The sequence below is a fragment of the Onychomys torridus genome, chromosome 3 (genome assembly GCF_903995425.1).
Source record: "Onychomys torridus chromosome 3, mOncTor1.1, whole genome shotgun sequence".
Taxonomy (NCBI): domain Eukaryota; kingdom Metazoa; phylum Chordata; class Mammalia; order Rodentia; family Cricetidae; genus Onychomys; species Onychomys torridus.
This window is the reverse complement of record NC_050445.1, coordinates 18,146,148-18,172,345: the sequence shown is the minus strand read 5'-3', so window position 1 is coordinate 18,172,345 and position 26,198 is coordinate 18,146,148. Positions and strand designations below refer to the sequence as shown.

The following is a 26,198-nucleotide window of genomic DNA, read 5'->3' as shown; positions in this document are numbered from 1 at the left end:
GTCAAGTAAGTGGTGAAAACTCATACTTACTTTTCTACCCTTTCTAAAGATGAATTAAGCTAAATGGGAGTAAATACTTGAAAGCAAGCAGCATGAAGTAATCCTTTACTTTTACATCAAGTGAATCTGTTTTAGTGAAAAAGTAAAACAAAGCTCTTAAGCACTTTTACCTTCACCATAGGAGCCAAGAAGCTGAACAAACAAACAGGATAGCAAGGCTTAATGCCTTCACCTTTTTCTAACTCAACTGGAAGGAATTATTAATTCAAAGCAATGTCTCTCAAATGCTTCTCTAACTAAACAAGGAAAAACAAAACCATAATCATGTGTGAAAGGTTAGCAGAGAAGTCACAGAGAAGCTTTACTATGGGTGATATTTGGTTCTCTGTTTTACATGAATATACATACCTAAACACACAGAACATGCACACTGACAGAAACAGATGTAAGCATTACATCAGAGGTACTTTTGAATGAATCATGAGAACACCAAAAATAAAAATAAAAAAAAAATAAACACACAAAAATTATTAGCCAGGTGGTGGTGGCACACACCTTTAATCCCAACACTTCAGAGCCAGAGCCAGGATGATCTCTGTGAGTTTGAGGAGAGCCCTGGCTACAGAGTGAATTCCAGGAAAGGCACAAAGCTACACAGAGAAACTGTGTCTCAAAAAAACAATATATATATATATATATATTATAATTTTAAAAGTATTTTACACAATTTCTATAGGTCCATACTGTTTTATTAACTCCTTTTTTTTTTTAATATAACACTGCTTCAAAAGACTTGTATTTTCGTGTTTTGCAGCTAACCCCAAGTTGAAAGCTGCAGAGCTGCAAACAGTTGAGAATGCAATGTCTACACTTTCACTCTTGGATGATGCCTTGGAACCTTCCTGTAGTGCCTTCCTTACCAGGGGAAGTCACTTACATTCCTTTTGTTGGGTGATGAGAAATCGGGGCTTCATCACAAGAGTGTTTCATATTCGCTCTATAAAGTGAAAGGAAGGATTGAAGATGAGATGGCTGAGTCCTCAAAGACGGACATTGTCAAATGTGACAGCCTGAGTCCAGTCTTCAGAAGGGGAAGCACACATTGTCAACTTCACACACACACACACACACACACACACACACACACACACACACACATTCTCCATACACTAAATATTTTTCTTAAGTGAAAGAAATAAATTTAAAATAAACTTTTGATTAAATCTGCAAACACCTTGACATTAAATACAAGGAAGTATGGGATACACGGAGATGGGAATCACATGACCATTTCCAACTGAATCAAAACTTCCTCATAGCCCCCCTGCGGTGAAGTATGAAGACAGGCCTCTACATGTAAGATTACATTGACTTCTATACCACAGACGTCAAGCAGGAGTCCTCGCTGAAAACAAGATGAATCAGTAAGTATAGGTTGAACAGGTAGAACTCTGTCCTGTTTCTGTCACTAAAAAACGAGTCACAAGGAAAACAGCTTTGAAAATATATGTTGTTTTTTACTTCAGTATTACAATTTTACCACATTTTATTTAAAAATAACTTCCCTTTACCATCTCCGTAACTTAGCAAGTGCTTTATATAAACCAAAATAATAAATAAGTACTTTTTCAATCACTTGATGGGCTTTTGTATTTTTCCTTCTTGCTAATGAAAATCTGAGACAGCTTAGGCTACTAATTAAAACACAGCATACACTCTTGAGTGACCTCTGTGAGCTAATTCAGTGCTGGCTGCCTTGATTACGGAATAGGAAAGTGTATGATGTCTGAAAATGTGCAAATGAAACCATATTCCTGTCTGGGGAGCCACCATCAGGTGGGCAGGTAAGATGCTTGAAGCAATGTGGGATGTGTGACATTCAACTCAACTCACAGAATGTGAGTGCGCACATTACACCATGTGAGTAAAATAAACATTAGCAATCAAAGTTACCCAACACATCTAGACAGTAACCTACCAGAATGGACAATTTAAGGAAAATGTTTTGCATGCCTGTTCAAGGAAATGCTACTATACTCAAATTTCTTTTCTTTGAAGTGTTACTAAATGAAACTAAATTTGCAGATTTTTTCAAAGCATTTTATCTTCTCATGGTTTTATTTTTTCAATGTGTATCTAATTTCAAGCCAAATATAAATTAGCATTATCCTTAAGAGTTTATTTTCATTGTGTCTCTCTTTTTGTTTATGCATGTGTTGAGATAATGGTGGCAAGCAATGCAGAGATAAGTAGAATGGGACATGCTGAGGCGCAGAAGCAAGCTCCTGTCCTTTGGCTTTGCCCCAATGATCTAGGATTCACAGAGATTTGGATTCCAGTTTAATTAGCTACATCCAGAGAGCCACTGTCAGTAAGATGCTTGCTCTTCAGGGCATAAAGCAACTGAAACACACTACTTAATTGGCAAGACCACGAACTAAGTTTTGCTTCAGTTAACGTAGAAAAAGACAACTTAATAAAAAATAGAGTTGACTCAAGGTCGATACAGCTACAATACCTACCCTATTTTGTCCTATTTTTTCAAAAAATATATGAAATGAACTTTCATTGATACTTTTTAGAATAATGTTAGATTTATGCAATAAATTAGGTCAAGGCTTTCCAACACATTTTTCAAATATTGTGGTTTAATATTTATGTGTTATGTTAGCTATAAGCAACATTCTAATATAAATACATTATATTGAATAAAGCCTATGTAATTTCTTAAATTTTTACTTAAGTTCTAGTATCACATAAGGTTGCCACATCATATTTGCTTATCTCCTGCTCTTCTTGGCTGTCCTGTGGATTTTTAAAAATAACCTATATTGCATAAGATTGGTTTCAGACACCTTATCCTGGGTCTCTCCAGGAGAAGCCATGGCTTAAATTACCCATTTAACTTGATAGCACAGCTTTTGGGTAGTTATGTTTTGAATGTTGGTAATACACAGAGTGTTAATAATCTCAGTCATTTAGGTCATGATTATCAATAGCAACTAGATTCCCCAAAGGGTTATCTGTTTTTTGTACAAGGCCTAGTATAAACATCAGTGTTTCTTGTATTAGCAGATCATGAAACTGGAGCTAAGTTAAGCTACATATTCCAGTGACAGTTATTGAGTGATTAGTTCTCACTGTGACCACTTTAGTAGTATGAGTATATAATGTTAAGCAACACAGTAAATCCAAATATTTATTCTAGTTGAGTTTAATCGCCTATTTATGAGAACTAGTAAAGGATTACATAAGTTATGAGTTACGGTATAATTTCATATTAACAAATGTTGTAAAATATATCAGAATTCCAAATGCAAAGTATTAAGGTAGAAGCAAGTAAAAGCAGTGACAAAAACACATAGGCAAGAAATATTAGAACTTATTAAGTACTGTACAATGATTTGTGAGTTATGGTACAAGTTCTGGACTTACATCACAATAAACACGCTAAAAGAGAATTTCATACAGGGAGTCTTTGTAGAAGCATGTCTGATGTGATTTGTACTCTGTGATGTGATTTACCAACCTAGATGCCCGTCAACTGAAGAATGGATTAAGGAAATGTGGGACATATACACAATGGAGTACTACTCAGCAGAGAAAAACAATGGCAGCATGAAATTTGCAGGCAAATGGATGGAACTAGAAAAAAATCATCCTGAGTGAGGTAATCCAAACCCAGAAGTACAAACATGGTATGTACTCACTCATAAGTGGATTCTAGATATAAAGCAAAGAACAATCAGACTGCAACCCACAGAACCATGGAGGCTATATATATAGCATGGAGGACCCTAGGATGACTGTGGCTTATAATAAGTTTTGGTTTTACTCAATTACTAAGCAACCCTCAATGAAACATTTCACTATTAAGATAAGAATTTATACTGTATCAAGCTGATAATAGAAAAATTAATTAATTTAAAAACCAAAAACAATAAATAATAAAAGGAGTGGGAAACAGACAACCAGCTGGGATGCTATTATATAAATAAGAATTTATGTTGACTTAGATTAAGATGGTCACAATAGAGATAAGATTAGAGTGTGTAGACTTAGACTGTCAGTTGAAGGTGGAATTTGCTGCTTTACTGAATTTGCTGCTTTATAGATGTTGGAGTGAAAGCAAAAGAAAAATCAGAACTCTCTTAAATTATTTTTGCCTAAACTGGTTGTGATTTGTTGTGATGAGATACAGGGCTATAGGGCAAATACAGTCAAAAGTCAATGGAGAATGCTTTGTTTGGACTTGCATAAACTGCAATCATCTATTCCCAAATGCAATGTGAATTTGAGTTAAAATATGCCTATAATTTGGGGGATGTAGTGATTGGAATTTGGCTATAACATGAACCCCATAGTCCTTAGAGGGGATAAATTCATTGTTAAGTAAAGGAGTAAAACTGAAAAAAAGGAATCAAAGGAGAGTGGAGAGGAAAAGGAGAGATGGAAAAAAGAAAGAGCAAGAAAAAGAGATACAGCAAAAGAAAACAAATCCAGCTCCTAAAGGTAAGCCACACAGAAAATCAATGGAGAGAAAACGTGCCATGCTTCATTGATCAGCACAGTGCACTGGGCTTTGTTCGCCTGGAAGCTGCTGAAAACTCTCTTCCTTCTTGTTGTGAAATCTAAGCATTGGTGCTCACTGTAACAGACTCTTTATCATGAGTAAAAGTGACTATTTCTTTCTTCTGCTTTTTCTTTTCCTTTTCTTTTCCTCCTCCTCCTTTCTCCTCCTCCTCCTCCTCCTCCTCCTCCTCCTCTTCCTCCTCCTCCTCCTCCTCCTTCTTCTCCCTCCTCCTCCACCTCTTCTTCTTCTCCTTCTCCTTCTTCTTCTCCTTCTTCTTCTTCTTCTCCTTCTTCTTCTTCTTCTTCTTCTTCTTCTTCTTCTTCTTCTTCTTCTTCTTTGAAAATAAATGATTACATTTCCCCTCCCTTAACTTCTCCTAGATCTTCCCCATGCTGTCAGAAAGAGTGCAAGAACCAGCGTGGGTGGAGAACACCAAGGAAAGAAAAACTCAGTAGAACTGACTCATACAGGAATTCACAGGACCTGTGGCATCATGAACAGAAACTGCGCACAGATGGGGTCCCAGTCCTGTGAGGGGAAGTGGACACAAGCCCCCACCCCTAACTCAGAAGCTATCTGCAATTAATAACTGCTCAAAAAGAAAACATTTGGTTTTTTCCAACTAAGTGTCACTGGTATAAAGATACACTTAATGAAAATCCCCAGTCTAGCAGTAGAGGGCCAAGACTAAAATTGACTACTTCTTAATATACAAAAGAAACTTGTAAGAGCTAAGAGCTAAGCCAAGAAGCTTGTCTAGGTAAAGCAGACTGCAGTTCTTTCAGTAAAAGAGGACACAGTTGTCCACACAGCCTTCATTCTCTTCCATGAAACCATTTTGAATACATATAACAGACAACGAACTCTGTGGACTGATATATTATGTATGAGAAATTGGAAACTACGTTCTTATACTTACTTAGTGTGAGGGAACAATATTACGCTCAACTCTCACAGTATTGTAGATAATCCATGCAATAATTTTCTTTTAAGATATTTCAATTTTCTGAAATTTATATCAGAATGCTAATTCAGAAGAAAAGGCAAGCCTTCTAGTATCTCAGCTTGCAGTACTGTAATTACATATCCTGAAGACATTAAAGGAAAGAATGCCTGTTGAATGCATGTGACTATTCCGAATCAGTTTTTTGAGCTGCATAAACTTAACCTGTTACTTGATTATCAAGAAGTAGCATAATTACTAATATCTATCTTTGAATTTTGTATATTATACATGCCCAACATAAATATAAATGTGCAATAAATCTCCCCTACTATTATTGAGAATAATTTATGGAAATATTTTATTTCAACTATATTTAATCTCTTTTCTCTTAGGGTGAATAGAAAAGAAACTATGAATTTTATCATCACCCTTAAAAATCTATGTCTTTAAATTTCCTTTGCCACCAAAGATAAAAGTAAAATATCCTAAATAATAGCTGCTTCATGATTTGGATGTAAGATAATTAATGTTAACATAGTTGCAAAGTCTGTATCATTCACAATGTAGCTGAGCATTCACTGTGATGTGAAATGTCTATTATAACTTCTCCCCACTGGCCATTACTTATTCATCTTCAGTTGTCACTAATACTTAACTTATAATTGTTTTTAATGGAAAATATCATTATTTACACTTATATATAAACCTATTTCAGAATGTATCCTTAAAGTAGGAACTATTTGTAGATAATAAAATAGTAATTTTTCTTGACAAAAGGGGGTTGGATTGGGCAGGGAAATTCATTACTAAAACTATCATGATAGTTATGTGGTGTTTGAAAAATTAACTATATCTTAAGTTCTATAGGATGTTCTATATGCCAAATGCATTCCTCTGATTGGTTAGTAAATAAAACATTGCTTGGCCAGTAGCCAGGCAGGAAGTATAGGCGGGACAAGCAGAGAAGAAAATTCTGGGAGGTGAAGGTTGGGGAGAAGAAACCTGCCAGCCTCTACCATGACAAGCGAGATGTAAGGTACAGGTAAGCCACGAGCCACGTGGCAAAGTATAGATTAATAGAAATGGGCTAAATATAAGAGTAAGAGCTAGACAATGGTAGGCCTGAGCTAATGGCCAAGCAGTTTAAATAATGTAACCATCTGTGTGTTTATTTTATAAGTGGACTGTCAGACTGACAGGGCTTGGCGGGGTTGGAGAGGTCTCCAGCTACACTTAAGTAATCCCATTAAATAGTAGTCTACCTGAGACATAGATGTTTCAATTACTAAAGGCAATTAGCAACTTTATTCATTATGTCTCAAATAAAATTGATGGCGATTTCATTTTATTGCTAAACTACACATTTCCTTACACTAAAAAATGATAACTTCAAGTCTTACTCACAGTTGTAATTTACCTAAAATAATGAGTAGATACCCAAACAGGGCATTTTAATAAGCCTTTTTTAAATAAAATTTCCATTATAGAAAAGCTCTTCACGCAACAGATAACAGAAAAAAATATAGTCATAGTTCAGATATGCATCACATAAATGTTGTTTCTAATAATTGCATAATGAACCCTAGATACACCACTAAAATTGGTTTCACTGAAACGTTCATTAGTTCTTTCTTTCAAAATGATTGTTGACATTCTAAGTCTTAAAACTTTGTTCTAAAACCAGAGATCACAAACACTAACTAAGGTAAGTGTGGGCTTCTACTCAGCTAACTTGGCAATGCTTTGATTAGTCTCCTTTAAACTTCTTTTATTTTATTTTTTGGGGGAGAGGTTGTTTGTTGAATTTGTTTTGGTTCTTTATTTTTCAAGACAAGCTTTCTCTATGTATCCTTAGCTGCCCTGGAACTCCCTCTGCAGATCAAGCTGACCTCCTCATAGAGATCTGCCTACCTTGGCTTCTAGAGTGCTCTGCTTAAAGGTATGTGCCACCAGAACTGGAAATCAGATCATAAAATTAAATGAAATACTTAAGGCAAGAGTTACTTAGGGAAGCCTGTGTTGGCTTAGTATTCAGGACTATTATGTGTTATTTATAGGAAAGCATAATCCTGTGCATATATATGCAGGAAGAGTTTTCCATTTTTATTTTTAAAGAAATACATAGAGCATGAGGGAGACATTTAGTACTGTTTTCCATGTGGCATGGTTCTTGTCAAAGAATGGGTTCTAGAGTCAGGGTAGCTACTACTGAAATCTCAGCTCTGTCACTCACCACTCCTTTCTCATCCATAACTGAAGTAGTAATAATGACAGCTATCCTACAGTTTTTATTAAATTACTTAGTCCATGGAAAGAAGCAGAGTAGTGCTTGGTATAAAAGAAGTATCAAATGGGAGCTAGCTATCACTCTTCCTACTATGAAAATGTGGATGTGCACCAGCATTCAGCAAAGCCAAGCACGGATTACCTTTTCCTTTGCCCCTCTCCCACAAACTCTGTATTTTGATGATCCCTTCTTAGGTCCTGTCCTCTCTTACTAAAAGAACTTCAGTTGACCTTACTCTAGCTGAACTTCCTTCTTTAGCTTTCAACTCTTACCGTTATAAGTCATGCACTGGCTTACAATAAGCATCCTATGGAATTCTCGTTTCATAGGATATCATTAGATATTCTAATATAAAATTGGTGCTAGAGCTCTAAAAAGACATGGAAATAAAATGACTCCTAATGGCATTGTGTTATAATCACAAACTTGTGCCTTGCTCAGCTTTCACCCCTGAATCTTTCTCCTGCAGAAGATAGGGATAAATACGGATACCCATAGCAGACCATGTGCAGATAACGAGAGACCTAGAAACTCTCTGCCCTGAACAGGGTATCTCTATCAAATACCTCACTTGAGGACTCAGAGAACCTCACAGAAGCAGGGGCAGAGAGAGAGAGTAAGAACCAGAGGGGATAGAGGACAGCAAGAAAAACAGGCCCTCTTCATCAATATATTAGGTACACACATACACTCACAGACTGAGACAGCATGCAAAGGGCTTGAACAGGTCTGTGCTAGGGATTGTAGAGCTGAAGAGAGTGAACACACGTCCCCAACCCTAACCCAGAAGCTATCTCCAATTAATAATCACTTGCAAATAAAATTTTAATTTTCTCCAAGGGAGTCTCACTGGGAAACAAACTCTTCTTGAGGGTAGGCCACATGCCTAGCAGTGGATGGCCAACAGAAAATGAACTCAGTGGCATTTTTGGAGGTTCCTTGTCTCACAATGTCATGTCAGAAGAGAGTATAAAGGGACTTAGATGCCTTTTCTTCCCTTAGAATATTGAAAAGATAAAACAATGTGTTGAAAATCATGTAATATCAGCCATCACCAAAGCTGGTCATCTTAGCTGCTGTACCTGAACAATAATAACATAATTTATATGCCAACATGGATGGGAGAAATACCATGCATCTCCCTTTCCCACCCCCTACCACTTGAAGAGTTGCAGGCAATTTATCTCTGCTGAGAAGCTGACTCAGTTGTCTCCAGGGCTGAGAGCTTAAGGTTGCACAATAGCAAGTGTTCAGCCCTAAAAGCATCTACATGTAAGCCACACTAAATAGACCAAGTAAGCTGTGTTGTATTTCACTTGCATACAACAAAAATAATTGAAAAATAGAGGCCATAAATCTCAGGAGTGGGCAAGCATGCAAGGGGGTTGGTGGGAGAAGAGGGAGGTGGGGGTGCTGATGCCATTATATCTTAATTAAAAAATATATGAAAGAGAATAAAATAGAAAAAGAAAAATGATAGAAAAGGAAAAAATAGAAAAGACACCAGATTCTGTGTATAATTTTACAAGTTTCCATTTTCTCTTTTAAAGCTTTTCACCTGAAAATCCAAAATATTATGGAGAATGTTCACTTTCAGATACCAAGCCTTCATTGTCTTGGAAACCTGACATAGTTGAAATTTTAACATTCTTTGAATTAATGTTCTGCTTTCTAAATATGATCTTTTATAGATTTTAGGTTGGAGTAAAGGCAACAATTTTAACATTACAAAGACAAAAGGATTACAGTTCAGAATTAAAGAAAGGGCACTGTAAAATTTATCATGTTTGCAATGCATTTTTTTTGTTTTCTGCTTAACAAATAAAGGACTACATATTGATCTAGGGATACTTGCAATTGCTACTTTAAACTTACATGTGATTGCTACTTAACTGTACAATACATTGTTACCATGAAATTGAGATATTTAATTTTAAAAGAACTTAAGAAAACATAATGTTTTCCATTTATTTTATTGATTTAGTTTATAACATTTAAAAACACAGGAAATCCATGTCTGTGTGGAACTTTTATGTTTGAATGATCTTTAAGAAAAAAGTAATTATTTTATTTATTCTTTGGGAATTTCACATCATGCACCACAATTCCACACACATCCTAGTCCCTTCACTCTTGCAGCCCCCCCCCCCAAAAAAAAAGAAAAGAAGAAACACAATAAAATATTAATTTAAAATATGCTTTGCTTCTCCATCTTTCCTACCTCTCTATCACCTCTTCATTTGTATTTGTGGCACTTGGAACTGTAGTGTGTCATTCTGTCTACCCTTTGGTCCAAACAGCTTTACTTGTAAATGTTCAATGTGATGAGTTGTTAGTCTGGCTTAAGGACTCTGGTTTCTGTTATACCATCAATACTGGACCCTCACTAAAACTCCTCTTAGATATCCTGCTGTTGCCTCAAGTCATGGAGATCCTGCATAGTAAACTACAGATAGCTAACTACATATTAAATTTATGAATAATTCATATAAAATTAAGTTTACATTGTAGCAATGTAGTATGTTAATATTTTTGCCTTGTAAAAATATTCAAATAAACTTGCAAATATATTATTTACAATTTTATGCTCTTGTAAGGTGTTGCGTACAAAGTGGCACTATTAGATTCCTCAGTTTATTAAAACTTAAGAATCGAATTAATGTCAACATTCCTCTCCTGCACTATCTCTCCTCTCTCTCATCAATTGGATTCCTGAAGCTCAGCCTGGTGTCTGGCTGTGGATCTCTGTATCTGTCACTGGACAAAGGCTCTATGATGACAACTAAGTTATTTGCTAGGCTGGTCACCAGAGTAGACTGGTCTAGGCACCCTCTGGACCACTGCCAGCAGACCAAGGTGGGGTCAACCTTGTGGATGCCTGAGAGCCTCCCCAGCACCCTATCTCTTCCTATTCCCATGATGTCCTCATCTATCATGGTATCTTCCTTCCTGCCCTCCCACTCTGTCCCTGCTCCAGTTTGACTCTCCCATTTCCTTATGTTCTCATCCCCCACTCCTCACCCTCTGACACCCCCACCCCTGCCACCCATCATGATGGCAGGATGTGCAGAAATGATTGGCCACACTAGTGGAAGCCCATGAACTGTGGACTGGTGGCTGTGGAGCCCCCATGGGACTGGACTAGGCCCTCTGGATATGGAAGATGGTTGTTTGGCTTGAACCATTTGGGGGACACCCAGACATGGGGATCAGGATCTGTCCCTGGTCTATGGGCAGGCTTCTGGAATCCAGTGCCTGTGGTGTGACACCTTGCACAGCCTTGGTGCAGTGAGAAGGGGCTTGGACCTGCCTAGACTCAGTGTGCTGGGCTCTGCTGATTCCCCATGGAAGACCTTGATTTGGGGGGTGTGGGGTGGCCTGGGAAAGAGGGCTGGGGGATGGGAGGAGGGAGGAAGGGGTCTGTGGATAGCATTGGAGTGAGTAGAAATTTTCCTAATAAAGAAAAATGAAAAAAATCAAATTAATCTAGTGGCTTCTTCTAATAAGTCAATTATATCCCTAGTTACATATTAAAAGCTTGGTTGCCTAAATGAATCAAATTTCTTTTGTAAGACTATTATGAAAATTAACAATTTGTGAAAGAAAAAAAAGGGTCATCTCCATCATTCTTACTACTCCTCAGTTATTGCTTCCATTGATTCACAAATGCCCTACACATATAAGCTGACCCCACAGTTGCCCATGATTTACACCCCTTTATAATTTTATTTTGTAGTTTAAAAGCAGAACAATAATGACTGATTTCTATATCTCCCATCCACTAGGCCAGGTGATCTTCCAGGTGCAGCAACAAATGTATCTCAAAGGACTAATATGAATATGATAGTGAATTTTACCAATATAGATCAGATTTCAGAATGAGATGGACATGTAAAGGGGAAGGACTGCTATTGTCCTTTAGATGTGACTTTTCAGAACTCATGTATTTATTTCTCATTCTTTATGTACTCATTCTGCATATAACCTGTTAGTCAATTAACAAGGATGATTGTTTTTAACCAATCAAGGAAAAGAGACTTAAAAGAGTCATAAGAATCAGCTATGGAAGAATCTTTGATTTAATATACATTGTCTTCCAGTTCTGAGCCTGTGCCAAGTTTAGAGAAGATGTTATAAGGTTAAGAATAACAAGAGGAAAGCAGATGGAAAAATTTAAAATGAAATTGTTTAATATTAGACTGGTAAATAAAAATTATGTCAATAACTGACTCCAATTTTCCTCTTTTCTAGCTCATACGCTAACTTCTTCCTACTGCTACTATAGGTTTCCAACAGTTTGTTAGGCTACCCCTCAGTGACGGCTACCTTCCATATTTAGGAAGTGTTGAAGCTTTTTTCAATTTCAAACCTGGTTTCAAATGAAGATTTAGAAGAGTAACCATATCTCATCTTTAAAAACCAGATTGTCAAGCAAATATTTTAAAAAATAATGAATCTTACACATAAAAATTTATTTGGTTACTACTGCTAGTAGGACTAATCTTTTAATTTAGAACTTTTCTCTATAATACAGTTCTAATATAAAACATATTCAAGTGGATTTGAAAACAATTCCTTTATGTTGAACTACTGCTTATGTAAAACACAGGACAGCTTTTTCATGTTGTAATGCTCACACAAAAAAGCCCAGATGCTCCCTATAACCAATGGGCACTGTCCTCTAAAATCAGGAAAATGGCAAGAAAAGTGAGATCTGGAGATCTTTCAGCATATACTTACAAGTATGTTATCTACATGAACTTAACACTTCTATGCACATACTAGATTCTCTTCTTAAAACCTTGATCATTCTCTTCAAAGAGCACTATTCAAATTTCAATGTTTCAAAATGCTTAATTTACCATATTTTGTAAATATGATACTAAAATATTTTTTCTCAAAATAAAATGACCATATAACCTTTAGTTCATACAAACTTACATCTCTCTCATAAGTTTGTTCTTCAAATCTTCATGGATGTTAGTCTATGATATGTTCATTAGTAATTTAAATTACGTTTCCTCTTACTATAAACATAAAACACCATTGTCCCTTTTCTGGAAATTAAAAAAATAGACTTATTTCTCTAGTGTATAATGACTTACAATTGAGAGATGCATTAAGTCATTGTCTTATGACACTATTATTCCATGGTTAGAATTAAAGAATGGAAAATATTTGTATTGTAAAGTCAGAAGAAATAAAATTTTAATTATGGCTCTACCATTTCAGACTGACAGTGACTGTATCAGTCAACTAATCCCCACAGGGTTACAAGAAATAGCCCCAGGACATTGTCTGATCTTATATAGAAAAAAAGAACCATGCTATGAAATAAAGAAAAAATCCAGAAGTGACAAGATAGCATCTTTGACATAAGTTGGCTCTAATTTTGTGTCCTTAAAAGATATCCAAGTGGAAAAGACAGGGGAAAAAGAGATGTGGTCGTGAAAAACCAACATTTAATTTAGAGAGGTAGATGCTCCACACCACAAAAAAGATTAGAAGGGTTGGGGATTAGCTTATTGGCAAAGCGTTTACCTAGCCAAGCCCTGGGTTCAATCCTTAGCTCACAAAAAAAAAAAAAAAAAGATTGGAATCTCTATGAACCACAAGAACCTGGAGCACTGAGCATAACATGATTGCCCTTTCAACTCCAGATGTAGCTACCTTGACACAGATACAACCTATGAGGAGTGTAGGGTGTTATGGTGACTGTAATGATTAATGTAGGCATAAATTAGAGTTAGATCTCTCAATCACAAATAAAGCTACAAAGTAAAGATTACATAATATAATTTACTCATTCTCTCATAAGATTTCCCCACATGGCACAGCTAAAATGTAATCCTTAGAAAGGAATACAAAAAAAAAAAGTACAACTTTATAAAAACTCCAACATATTAAAAGGTAGTTTTCATTTATGTTTATCATATTGCTGGTGATTTAGAAGAAAGTATGATAATTCAAGTCAATGAAGTGAATATTAGTTATTGAGGATGTATGCATCACTTTTCAATCTTTTTATAATATCAGAAAGTCAGATAGGGATTAGATGAAGTCTGAGTGGTAGCTTCTTGACTCTTCTATAACAGACACGCACACTAAACTCATAATACATTATAGAATAAGCAAATAAAAATGTATGGGAAGAGTGAGTCTAAATTCTTAAGTCATGCATGGAAAGTTAAATCTTTTTATGTTTCAAAATTTTAATAATGTGAAACTAAATGTTTACAGTTTACAGAAAATATGTAACTTTTCAGACATTCCAATATCACAACATCTTTTACTACTATCTTAAATGTTTTATGTCTTTTGGTTTGATCATCCCATAGAGTAAATAAACACACCCTCTACTTAACAGTGAAATAAAATATTTTGTAAAAATTTGCCTATGTGTTACTTTTTGTTAACAAAACAACATCTTTAAAAAACACGTTTTTAAAGATGGAGGAATACAAAATACTATTATCAAACATACATTGAATAAGCTTTGGTCATCAAGATTTTATCAGAAAAAATTATAAATTTCTGTCTATATTGATTTTTAAGACTTTTTTCTTCATAAAAGGTGATACAAAGTCAGTTTTCATGAAAAAGAATTCTTCTACTTTCCAGTACTACTTGACATTTCTGAGACAAAATGTAGCTCTAGAAAAAGACTCTTGACCTAAAGCCAAATATTTTCTTTAATCAGTTGAAATAAAAATTTAACAAGACTATGATAACTAGCCCCCCAGTCACTTGGTTCTCTACAATGTCTGCTTATTTTTAGATGTTATACAGATGTAAAAGAGTTAGGAATTGAGTTCTGTTTGTGTATGCACACCATGCTCTGAATAATTTAGCAACAACATGAGGGGTAGTGCTGTACAAGAAATGCTCTCTCAAGAGTACTGTGGAGTCTCTAAGGGAAGCACATTTTCAAGCAATTATAGTTTCCCCAAATTTTGCTTTTAGTATTTCCATGTATAGATTAAGAATAAACCTTTTATATGAAAAGATATATGTAAATGAGATTTCTGGGGCTATTAATAACATTTAATATATATTTTGTTTTAATTTGAATTGTCATTACTAAGAACAAATAATTAAGGGCCAGCTCTTCTGTTCTTTCTGTAGACAAATAAATGGAAAGCAGATCCCAGGTGACCATGAAAATAGTATAAAGAATGATCAAGTGATGATCTAAGTTAACTAAGCATATACTGCATGGTAAATTATACCAAACAGAAGTATCAACAGTTCAGGTAAATTTTACATTGTGTATGTAGAATAAGTGAACTATCAACTCAATTTCATTTATTTTACTGTGTTGTAATGACTACTATTTCTCTCTGTTGTTTTCTTTACTTTAGATATTCTATTATCCTGATACAGTTATATATTAGGGTTTTCCCAATCATGTCATACTTTTTAAGTTTAAGAGATTTATGAACATATGCAGACTGAGACCAATTTGTACTGATTTTTTCAAAGGACAGTCATAACTGCAAATGCTGTCTCTTGGAGGATGGCTCATTACATGTTTATGAAGCATTTATGCTTTCATTTTTAAGACTGGAACTGCTGGGGACATCACTCTGTATGCTGTGAATGTTGCTCTGATTGGTTAATAAATAAAGTGCTGATTGGCCAGTAGCCAGGCAGGAAGTATAGGTGAGATAAGCAGAGAGAAGAATTCTGGGAACAGGAAGGTTGAAGCAGGAAATGCTACAGCCACAGCCATGAGAAGCAAGATGTAAAGATACTGGTAAGCAACGTGCCATGTGGCAAGTTATAGATCTAGCTAGAAAGAAGCCTGAGCCATTAGATCAAACAGTTTTAATTAATATAAGCCTCTGTGTGTTTATGTAGGTCTGAGTAGTTTTGGGCCTGGGCAGGACTGGGGAAAACTCCAGCTACATGGAACAAAGCACAGAACAATGTACTAGGATAGTAAATTAGTCAAGTGTTCCAAGAACACAGGTTAAAGGTAAAAGTTAACAGGTAAAATGTTCAGCTTCACACAGAAACATGTGAGCATGAGAGGGTCTTAGTAGAAACAGAGGATGACTTAAATAAAGATTGCTAGTGAACTTGTTTTATCTAATTGGTATTTTAAATGATCAAAATTGGATTGCTTACTAATAGATACCAGTAATTTTTTGACTACTTAAGAATTAACATTATTTCTTATCTCTTCCTTTAAGTCAAAGTAATATATTTCTCACACATACACACCTAAAGCAATTTCCTTGACTTGTATACAGTTGAATTCATTGTAGTTTTTGTTATTTAAGAAATGAAATCAATCAAATGTTATGCATGCTAAACATTCATATCTAATCATTTTTAATTCTTTGGCATGAATATTTGCTCCTCAAGTACTATTTCCTTCATTTTCACAAGTGAACTATAATCTGATTTCAGGAAGTGTGAGTGATTTAATATGATAAAAAAAATCTTTTCTGGACACAACAGGGCAGTTGCATATATGAACTCACATAAGCTGAGACAGCATTCACAAGATCTGTGCAAACTCAAGCTAGATCAAATCTCACCATGGAGGGTGGGAGTGAGCATGGAGTTCCATCCCTAGAATAGGAAGTACTAATAAGAGAGAAGGAGTCAGTTTTCTTTAACAGTGTTTCTGCTGGGATGTCTACATCACTTCATAGTATGCCCATAGGATTTGAGGTGGGAGGGACACAGATTCAGAAACAGAGATAGAGGCAGAGAGACAGAGAGAACAGTTAGGTAGGCAGGGAAGAAAGGATGTGGTTCTGGGAGGAGTCATGGAAAGAAAATGAATATGAACAAAATAAATATATTCTCAAATAAACTAATAAAAAATAAAGAGAAAATGATGAAAGTTTCCAACATTTGCCATGTGATTCCCTATATCACCACAGGATTATGACAAAAAGAGGACCATCACCAAATGTGGGCATTTGAACTCTGAGATAATCATACTTATTTTTTCACAGTGTTACCTGATTCTAGTATTTCATTATAATAGTAAAAATGCATACAATAATCTTATATAAATTCAATAAGTAACTCTAAATTTTAATAAAGCATATATTTTTAAATAATATAAAGCTTATTAAAACAAAATCACAGCAATACTTTGTATTTTGAATATCATCTGACTCAGAACAAAGAAACTGACATTTTCTTACACTTCAAAGTATATTTCACTCTTGACCAGCCTCTAAACCAGTGAGAGAGAATCAAGCTCTGTATAGCCACACCTCTTCTTAGCTGCTGGGTCCTGGGATATCTACTATTGTTCATATTCCTCAGCTGACCCCCTCTTATGTAATTTGCAAACTGTGGCCTTATCTCTTGGTTTAGGTAAAAGAAGAAAACCTTTCACAAAAATCTGGGAGTGTAGCCAGACTGGGCTTTGACTTATGGAGGCAATATTCTTCTTTCTCTCCTTCTTTATATCGCCTATATCACCTCTTGTGTCTATCATGAATACTTAGAAACACTTTTCACCTGGGACCTCAGAAGCCATAGGGTCTGGGTAAACCATTCTCACTGTCCTACCTGTCCCCCATTGCTGTTTCCTCATTTTCTCTCTAAAGCCAGTAACAACCTACTTACAGGTGTTCCTCCTTGTTTGTCAACCCATTCACTGGAGATGAAGAACTCTTGGTAGAGATCCAATGTCTCCCTAGCCATTTTATCCCTGTTTCTCCAGATTATTTTTTGTCTTATTGCAACCTACCTGCAAAAGCACGCCTCCTACCACACCTCTAACTCCCTGTGGGCCCCACCTCTTGGTTTAGACAGGACCCCTTGTCTTTCCTATAGCCCCTCTCATTTTTTCTCTTAGTCTATCTCTAGTATTCTTGGGCAATCAAAGACATGAAGAAGTATTTCTTACCAGGTAAACCACAGCAAAAACACTTTCTTATTATCCAGGTACTGCAAAAGAAAGCAAGGAATGGAATACCCATCCGAAAATAATATTGCCAGATATCAACATCTAGAATCAAATAATCTCAGTCATCCTAACTATATATGCATAGACACCAAGGAAAAAGTACAAACATTAATAGCCAAGACAATATGCCTCCACAAGCACCCTATTGGAATAGGCCCCCAAAAATGTAACATAGCTGAAGTATAATACAAGGACTTCAAATCACCAATTATGTATATGTTCAAAGACCTTAAAGAAGATATAAATAAGTACCTTATTGAAGCCTGTGGAAGTATCAATAATTGAATGAAATAATGAAAACTATTCATAACAATTCACATGAGAGTATAATTTAACAAAGAAATAGAGTCACTTAAAGAAACTGAACTGAAACTTGAAATGAAAAATTCAGGAAGTCAAACAAAAACCACAGAAGTAAGTCTCACTAACAGAGAACAAAATAGAAAAGAGGGGATTGGGGATTTAGATCAGTGGTAGAGCGCTTGCCTAGCAAATGCAAGGCCCTGGGTTCAGTCCTCAGCTCTGGCAAAACAAATCAAAACAAACAAAAACAAAAACAAAACAAAACTAGAAAAGAGAATTTTAGGCATTGAAGACAAGGTAGAAGGAACATATATCTCAGTTAAGTAGTGTTAGATCTAAAAGAAATATAGGTCAGCTGGGCATTGGTGGCACACACCTTTAATCCTAGCACTAGGAAGGCAGAGGCAGGCGGATCTCTGTGAGTTTGAGACCAGTCTGTTCTACAAAGCAAGTTCCAGGAAGGCACAAAGCTACACAGAGAAACCCTGTCTCAAAAAAACAAAGCAACAACAACAAAAAAAAAAAGAAAGAAAGAAATATAGGTCCAAAACACATAGGAAATCTAGCACACAATGAAAAGAACAAATCCATAAATAATAGAAATAGAGGAAAGAAGACGAAACCAAGGACAAAGGCAAAGGAAGTATTTTCTTTTTTTTGATACATTTAGTTTTTATTATTCTTATTCATTTTACATATCAACCACAGTTCCCCCTCCCACCCCTCCTCCTGCCCCTGCACCTCCCTCCAGCCCATCCCCCATTCACTCCTCCAAAAGAGTAAGGCCTCCCATGGGGAGTCAACAAGGCCTGGTACATTCATTTGGGGTCGGAACCAAGCTGCAACAAGACTAAGCAAGCCATTTTCAGCAAAATCATAGAAGAAAAATTCCCTAACCTAAAGTAGGAGGTGCTTCTTAAAATATGAGAAGCATACAGAATACCAAATAAACAAGTCAAAAATTTTTTTTCACATGTTACATAGTAATCAAATGCAAAGAACAAAGAAAGAATATGAAGTTAGGAAAAAAGACTAAATGACCTATAAAGGAGGCCCATCAAAGTAACACCTAGCTTTTCAATTGAAACTCTCAATGCCTTCCTATATAAAATGACAAATGACCTGAGAAAGAAAACAGGGATATAACAACTTCACAATGGTCTCAGAAATGATCTTGCAGTAACTCTAAGCAAGCACATGAAAAGCTTGCAAGATTAAAAAGGAGGAGGAGGAGGATGAAGAGGAGGAGGAGGAAGAAGGGGACGAGGAGGATGAGGAGGACGAGGAGGATGAGGACGAGGATGAGGACGAGGTGGAGAAGGAGAAGGAAAAGAAAAAGAAGAAGGAAAGAAAAACCTTGAAGACACTGAAGAAAAAAGTTGAAGATACCAGAAGATGGAAAGTTCTCCCATGCTCATAGATCAATAGAATTAATATAGTTAAAAATGGCCATTCTACAAAAAGCTATCTACAGATTCAAACAATACCCATCAAAATTATAACAAAATTCTTCCAAGAAATTGAATGGACAGTTTCCAGCTTCATGTGGAAATACAAAATCCCCAGAATAGCTAAAACACCCTGAATGAGAAAAGAACCGTGGGTGCCATTACTATCCTTGATTTCAATTTGTACTACAGAGATATAGGCATTAAAGAAGCATTGTACTAGCTTAAAAACAGATACTGAACAATGGAATCAAATTACTGACCCAGAAATAAGTCCACATACCTACGGATACCTGACTTTTACAACAAGAACAGATGCACACTAAGAAAAGAGTAGTGTTTTCAACAAATGGTACTGGTCAAACTGGATGACTTCATATAAAAGAATGCAAATACATTCATATATACATATATCACTCTCCACAGAACTCAACTACAAATGGATTAAAAACCCCAACATAAGCCAAATACCACAAATCTAAAAGACAACATAAGAAACAGTCTCGAACTCATTGGCTCAGGAAAGGACTTTCTGATCAGAACATCAGGCACATAATAAGCACTGGGAACAAAAATCAATAAATAGAACATCATGAAACTTAAAAGCTTCTGTAGGGCAACGGACATCATCACTTGGGCAAAGCAGCACGGAACACAATGGGAAAAGATCTTTACCAATCACACATCTGATAGAGGGTTAATATCTCAAATATATGAAGAACTATAAAAATAAGCATCAAGAAAACAAAGAACCAAATTAAAATACGAGTTACAGTACTAAACAGAATTCTCAAAAGATGAAGCATAAGTGGCTGAGAAACACTTAAGTGTTAAACATTCTCAGCGCATAAGGAAACACAAATTAAAATCACTTTGCAATTTCACCTTACCTCAGCCAGAATGGCCAAAATTAATAAACCAAATGATAGTTTATACTGGCAAGTATGTTGGAAAAGGGGAACACTCCTCCATTGCTGCTGGAGGTGCAAACTTACACAGACTGCATGGAAAATCAGTGTTGTATTCCCTCAGGAAACTAGTAGTAGATCTACCTTAAGATCCAGCTATACCACTCCTGGGCATATATCCAAGGGACTCTACATGCTATTGCAGAGGTACTTGCCCATTCATGTTCATTTTATTCTGTCTAAGCATAGAGCAAAAAATTAGAAACTGTCCATACTTCTATCAGTGAGTGATGGGCATGCTACAGTACGTGTAATTGCAAACATTAGTAAAGGATGGGGTGGCAAGGTGGGATATCTCTTAACTAAGGGAAATGGAAAAGATAGCCATGGAAAGACAGAGAGTAGAGCAGTGGTCAAAGAGAAGGGAAAGGAGTGAATGAGTGAATATGGAAAGAGATAAAGAAGAACACGAAGGGCAATTTGAGGGGTTATCTGGAAACCTAAAATGGTAGATTCTTCTTAAAATATACACACATGTGGAAAAAATGTAGATGGACTCACCAAACAATGAAGAAGGCAATGCCCTGACTAGACATTTTTCAGCTCTATGTGAAATATTCTGTGCCAGAAATGGGCTAAATATAATTGATTCATTGCCTCAAAAGGACCCATGAAAACCCACTAGCATCTCAGGATGTTGGTAAGACTATTTATTCTTCCCTGCGAGATCTTTACCTCCCATTTTGTCCCTTACTCTATACCCAACCTTTGTGGTTGTACTTCACACTGACTATAAGCTCCTGTTGCTGAAGATACCACTTAAATATCTCGTTGAACAAGGAGAATTCCAGCTAGTGCCTAACTAATACATTCACCCATATTGATTTGTAGTCCTGGACGACAAGAACTGAAAGGTAATCTGCAAGCTACCAGAAGAGAAAAGTAACCCAAAACTTAGCTACAATTCTGCAGCCTACAACAATGACCTGCCTGCATGACAAACTGCTGATGAAGTAGCACAGAGTTTGTGAGAGTAGCCAACCACTCTCTGATTGGATTTAAGGCCTACTCCCTAAGATGGAAACTTGCCTGATATTTTTCTAGTGACTAAGAACCTGAGAATGGATAGGACATGGGCTAGGAAAAAAAAAAAAAGCAATTTATTGTTTGGCTAAAATAACATAGTAAGACAATGACTCCTAGTGTTGTTCTGCCATAGCCGTAGATCAGTGCCTTGCTCAGACAGCATCAGTGAAACTTCCTCTTGCAGTATATAAGAACTAACACAGAAATCCACAGCTGTACAATGTGCAGAGGGTAAGAGACCTTAGAATACTCAGTCATAAATGGGATATCTTAATCAAACCCATCTGCTCAGGGGTCAGGGAGCTCCAAGGAGCAAGGACATGGGAACATTATCAGAGCCAGAGGGGATGGATGGCACCAAGGAACAGTGTCTGTCAGACACAACAGGCCTGACACACATTGGAATTCACAGAGACTGTGGCATCAAGCACAGGGCCTCACAGGTTCAAGCAAGATGGGGTCCCAGCACTGAGAATGGAAAGTGGATATAGATTCCATTCCCTAAGAAGCTATTTTTAATTGATAGCTGCTTGCAAAGGAAAAATTAGTTCTCTCTAGTAGAGTCTCACTGGGTATATAAACCACATGTAAGGGAAGAACCCATGCCTAACAGTAGATAGCTAACCTAACATGGACTCAAAAAGTACTTTTGTAGACTTTTCCTCTCGTATTGATTTGTTTGGATCCTTTTTGTCTTACTGACTTTTTGTTTGTATATTATGATTCCTAATTTTGGTTTTTATGGAATTTGTGTGTTTGTGCTTCTATTTTTCTTTAACATTTATGGCTCTTTTATTTTTCACTTGTATGTTTATTTTCTAAAGAAAGAGAGGGAAACCATGCAGTTGGGTTAGTGGGGATGTAGGCAGGTTCTGGGAGGTGCTAGGGAAGGGAAATTGTGATCATAAATATATTGCATGAAAAATATGTCCTTCAATTAAAATAAATCCATGGAAGACATGACAGCTTGTCAGACTAAGAAAGAACAAAATGTTTCAAATAGCACCAGGGCATTAGTAATGCCTCTCAAACCTTAACTTTAATAAGGATAAATTGGAACCAACAGGTCTAATTCTATTAGACCATTGACTACTACACACTGCTGTTTTATATTCCTCTGCTAGGAACATTCGAATATTTTGTTACTTTATGAATCAGAACAAATTAAATGAAATGAATCCACAATCAATGCTACCTTAATACTAACATAAATTATATTTGTTAACACATGTCTTCAATGTGTTACCTACATTTAGACAATCATTTTTATGATATTAGTGACCTTGATATTCATCTTCAGTGTTAGTAAATGTAGAATACACCATTTGGGGATCCTAACAAGTATTTATTAATACTAGGTAAAGTAAAATAGTTATAAAATAACAAGTAAACAGGAAAAATATTTGCTTTCTTAATAAGATGAGAATTCTAATTTCCAGAATTTATTAATTTCCAAGATGATCTTTTATTATTGCCTGAATTACTCAGCTTACCAAGTATTTTAAAGAAAAAAGTTAAAATAAGAACATAAAATAGTTTCATCATGTGTTATGTGGTTATCCCCACACTTCTTCTCTACTACAGTTGTTGCTTCAATTTTCCATCATTAAGTGTTATTCTGCTTAAAAATGATTTCACAATAGGCAATTCTCTTGATTAATGAAAGTTTAGTTATTGCATTTGACAAAGGAAAATCAGTGCCAACATTTTAATGTGCTTGATTAGAAAATTACTATGCTAATTTAGAGTAAGTGGAAATAGTTATATCACGGCAGTACAAACTGTATAGATGCATGAAATAGATAATGAATTGCTGGATATTTAATAGTGCTAATTCCTTTCTGTCATCAGTAGCATATTGGGCTCAAAAATCTCTGCCTCACCATGAACTATTAACATCTGTTGTAAAACCATGTTGATCAAGGAATGCCTGAGTACACATACAAACAAGTATCTACAAAAAATACTGAAGAAGAAGGATAAATGAATCACATAAATACTGTGAAAATGATCTTTTTGTTGGTGCTTTAGCATTAAAAAAAAATTAGCCTACTGGTCCTGTGCTTTGTAAAGACGTCCCCCGAAGCCTTCTCTAATCTTCTTCTGTTTTACTGTATTTGCGATTTCTTTACCACTGTGGTCTCCCTTCCAGCCCCTCTTACTCTGATTTTCAGCAATTGGGGTATGATGTTCCAGGTTACAGTTTTTTGTTTGTTTGTTTGTTTTTTGTTTTTGTTTTTTTTTTCTGTTTTCTGTTGTTTCTCCTTTAATCTTCTTGGATCTATAATTTGGTTTGTGCTATTTGTGGCTATTATCTTTCAGTGTTTCTTCTGCGCTAGCTGTGTGTTCACTGAGACTGAACACAAGTAAATAAAAGCATGTGATTATTTTCCAAAGCCCTTCGATTTTCTGTGACTGTTAAAGCTTATTCCACCCTTTGCCCTTTGTTTTACAGCTTGGTCATTTCTGTAGGCCATATTCAGATTCATATTTCTTTCCATGACTATGACATATCTATAAAATTGACCATCACAGATATTCATCCTATTTGTTGAGTATTTAATATCTGCAGGTTCCTTTTGATTCTATTTTACATCATTTTCTGCTGAAAGTGGACATGTTCTCCTTCTGAAACTCTTCCATTAAAGAATTAAACACAATTACGACCATTTAAACTCTCCTGTCTCATACTTCTAGTATCTACATATCTGACTCTATTGATTGCTCTACCATTTGACAGAATATTGTGTTTTGTCTTTTTTTTCCCCTCATCTTTCCATATGGTACAGAACTTCACTGAAAAGTCAGCTATCATGTTCAGGACATTAGAGATTTGGGCAAACATATATCATGTGTGGAAATTCATGTGGTGATTTACAAAAATTCAAATAATTTTCTAAGACTCATCCTTCAGACATGATCATTCAAGAATTTTTTCTGGAGGTAAAAATTATTTAGCAATACTGTTTCTTTTCTTTTTAACTTTGATGATCATTATTTACTAGATAAATTTATACACAGGCATGTTAACTAAGCCAACATAGCCTTTCAAAATGTCATGAATCCTCTCATTGTAGATTCATGCTCTTAATCACCTAATCTCTCAAGAAATCTCTCTCTTCCCAAGATTGTGATTCAGGATAACACACAAAAAAAGTTTAATTAAGTACAGTATTACAACTAACAGTTGTACATTAAAGAAGCTTTTAACATCAAATAAAACAAAAATAAAAAACTTGTCATCCATGTCTTTAAGACAGTATGAGCTCCTTTCTGATATAGTCAACAACATAACACACTGAATCAAAATCATTTGAACTAGGTCTAGCTGGACACATGTGTAGTGGATAAAGGAAGGGAAGCTGTGAATGCCAGTGCTTATGTTCATGTGTATTATAAACTATAATTACTATACAATGTTTTCAAAAATCACCTCAATTATATATGCTGTGTAAGACACCACGGAGCTGCACTGCTATGAGGCAAAGATCTGAGGACTCACTCTCAAGAAAATATCATAAGGCCTCTAAATTAAAAAGCTTAATATGCTTGCTGTTCCAGTCTGTTTCAAAGTACTGTCTACTGATACACAAGTATAACTAAGCATCTGCAGCCTTAAAGATACAATGTATACTCTTCTTTCCTTTCTGATTTTTTTCTTTCTTTCTTCTTTTTTTTTTAAGATTTATTTATTTATTTATTATGTATACAGCCTGTATGGCTGCAGGCCAGAAGAGGGCACCAAATTTCCTTACAGATGGTTGTGAGCCACCATGTGGTTGCTGGGAATTGAACTCAGGACCTCTGGAAGAGCAGTCAGTGCTCTTAACCTCTAAGCCATCTCTCCAGCCCCTGATTTTTTTCTTAATTCTCACTTAACCAGAGCCAATGATCTGAAATCAAATCTATATGAAAATTTTTATGCTATGTCCTTTTATTTTGTAAAAGTAAGGAATGATTTTATTAAAATCAAAAGAAATACTTTCACAACCATTTTATTTACATTTATGATTTCACAGGACATAGTGATGCCAATTCCCCAGAAGTCAGGACTGAACCCTATTGTTACAGCAATCTCCATGCTCAGTGCTTAACTTATGTAAAGAGTAGCGATTTGCTCCTCCTTAACAAAGCAAACCTAAATCAAAACATATCTCATATTCTGGAATTTCTTGCCGTAGGTTTCAATCTTACCAATTAGTACTGTAAAAATAACTAGGTAAAATTAGTCTTATTTATAATAATCATTAGAAATTTAGATAATAGAAGAATAAAAGGAGAGATATAAAAATATAATTTATCACCTGTGATGACAATTAACTTTCTGTCAATTTCAATATCTCTAAGTTATTCATACTAACAGTTCTTTTTGACTTTAACTTTATTCACAAATTTCAAACAACCAAAATTAATTCATGATGAAGGAAATACTAAGTGTACAGTTTTATTTGTTGTTTTGGTCACTTTATAAAAAGCACAATGTGCAGTGTTTTATTATTAATTCATTAATCTCCCTTTGTAACTGTCATCAAATGGTATTTTTAACTGAAAATGGTTAAAATGAACATTGTGCAAACTGGACTGTTCGTTTCACTCCCCAAGGCATCAAATTAAAGAGAACGCATTGGCAGATATCATTAGACATAATTAGATTGACGGGGGTTTGTAGCTCAAGCGGTTGGTAATGGAGGCAAGAAACCAAGTCAA

General features: G+C 35.6%; 1 protein-coding gene across 2 annotated transcripts in view; it reads right to left on the bottom strand.

Moving 5' to 3' along the window:
• Nucleotides 1-26,198, bottom strand: part of Ccser1 (coiled-coil serine rich protein 1) — a 1,141,750-nt gene that overhangs the window by 227,536 nt on the left and 888,016 nt on the right. The gene's annotated exons all lie outside the window — the stretch shown is intronic.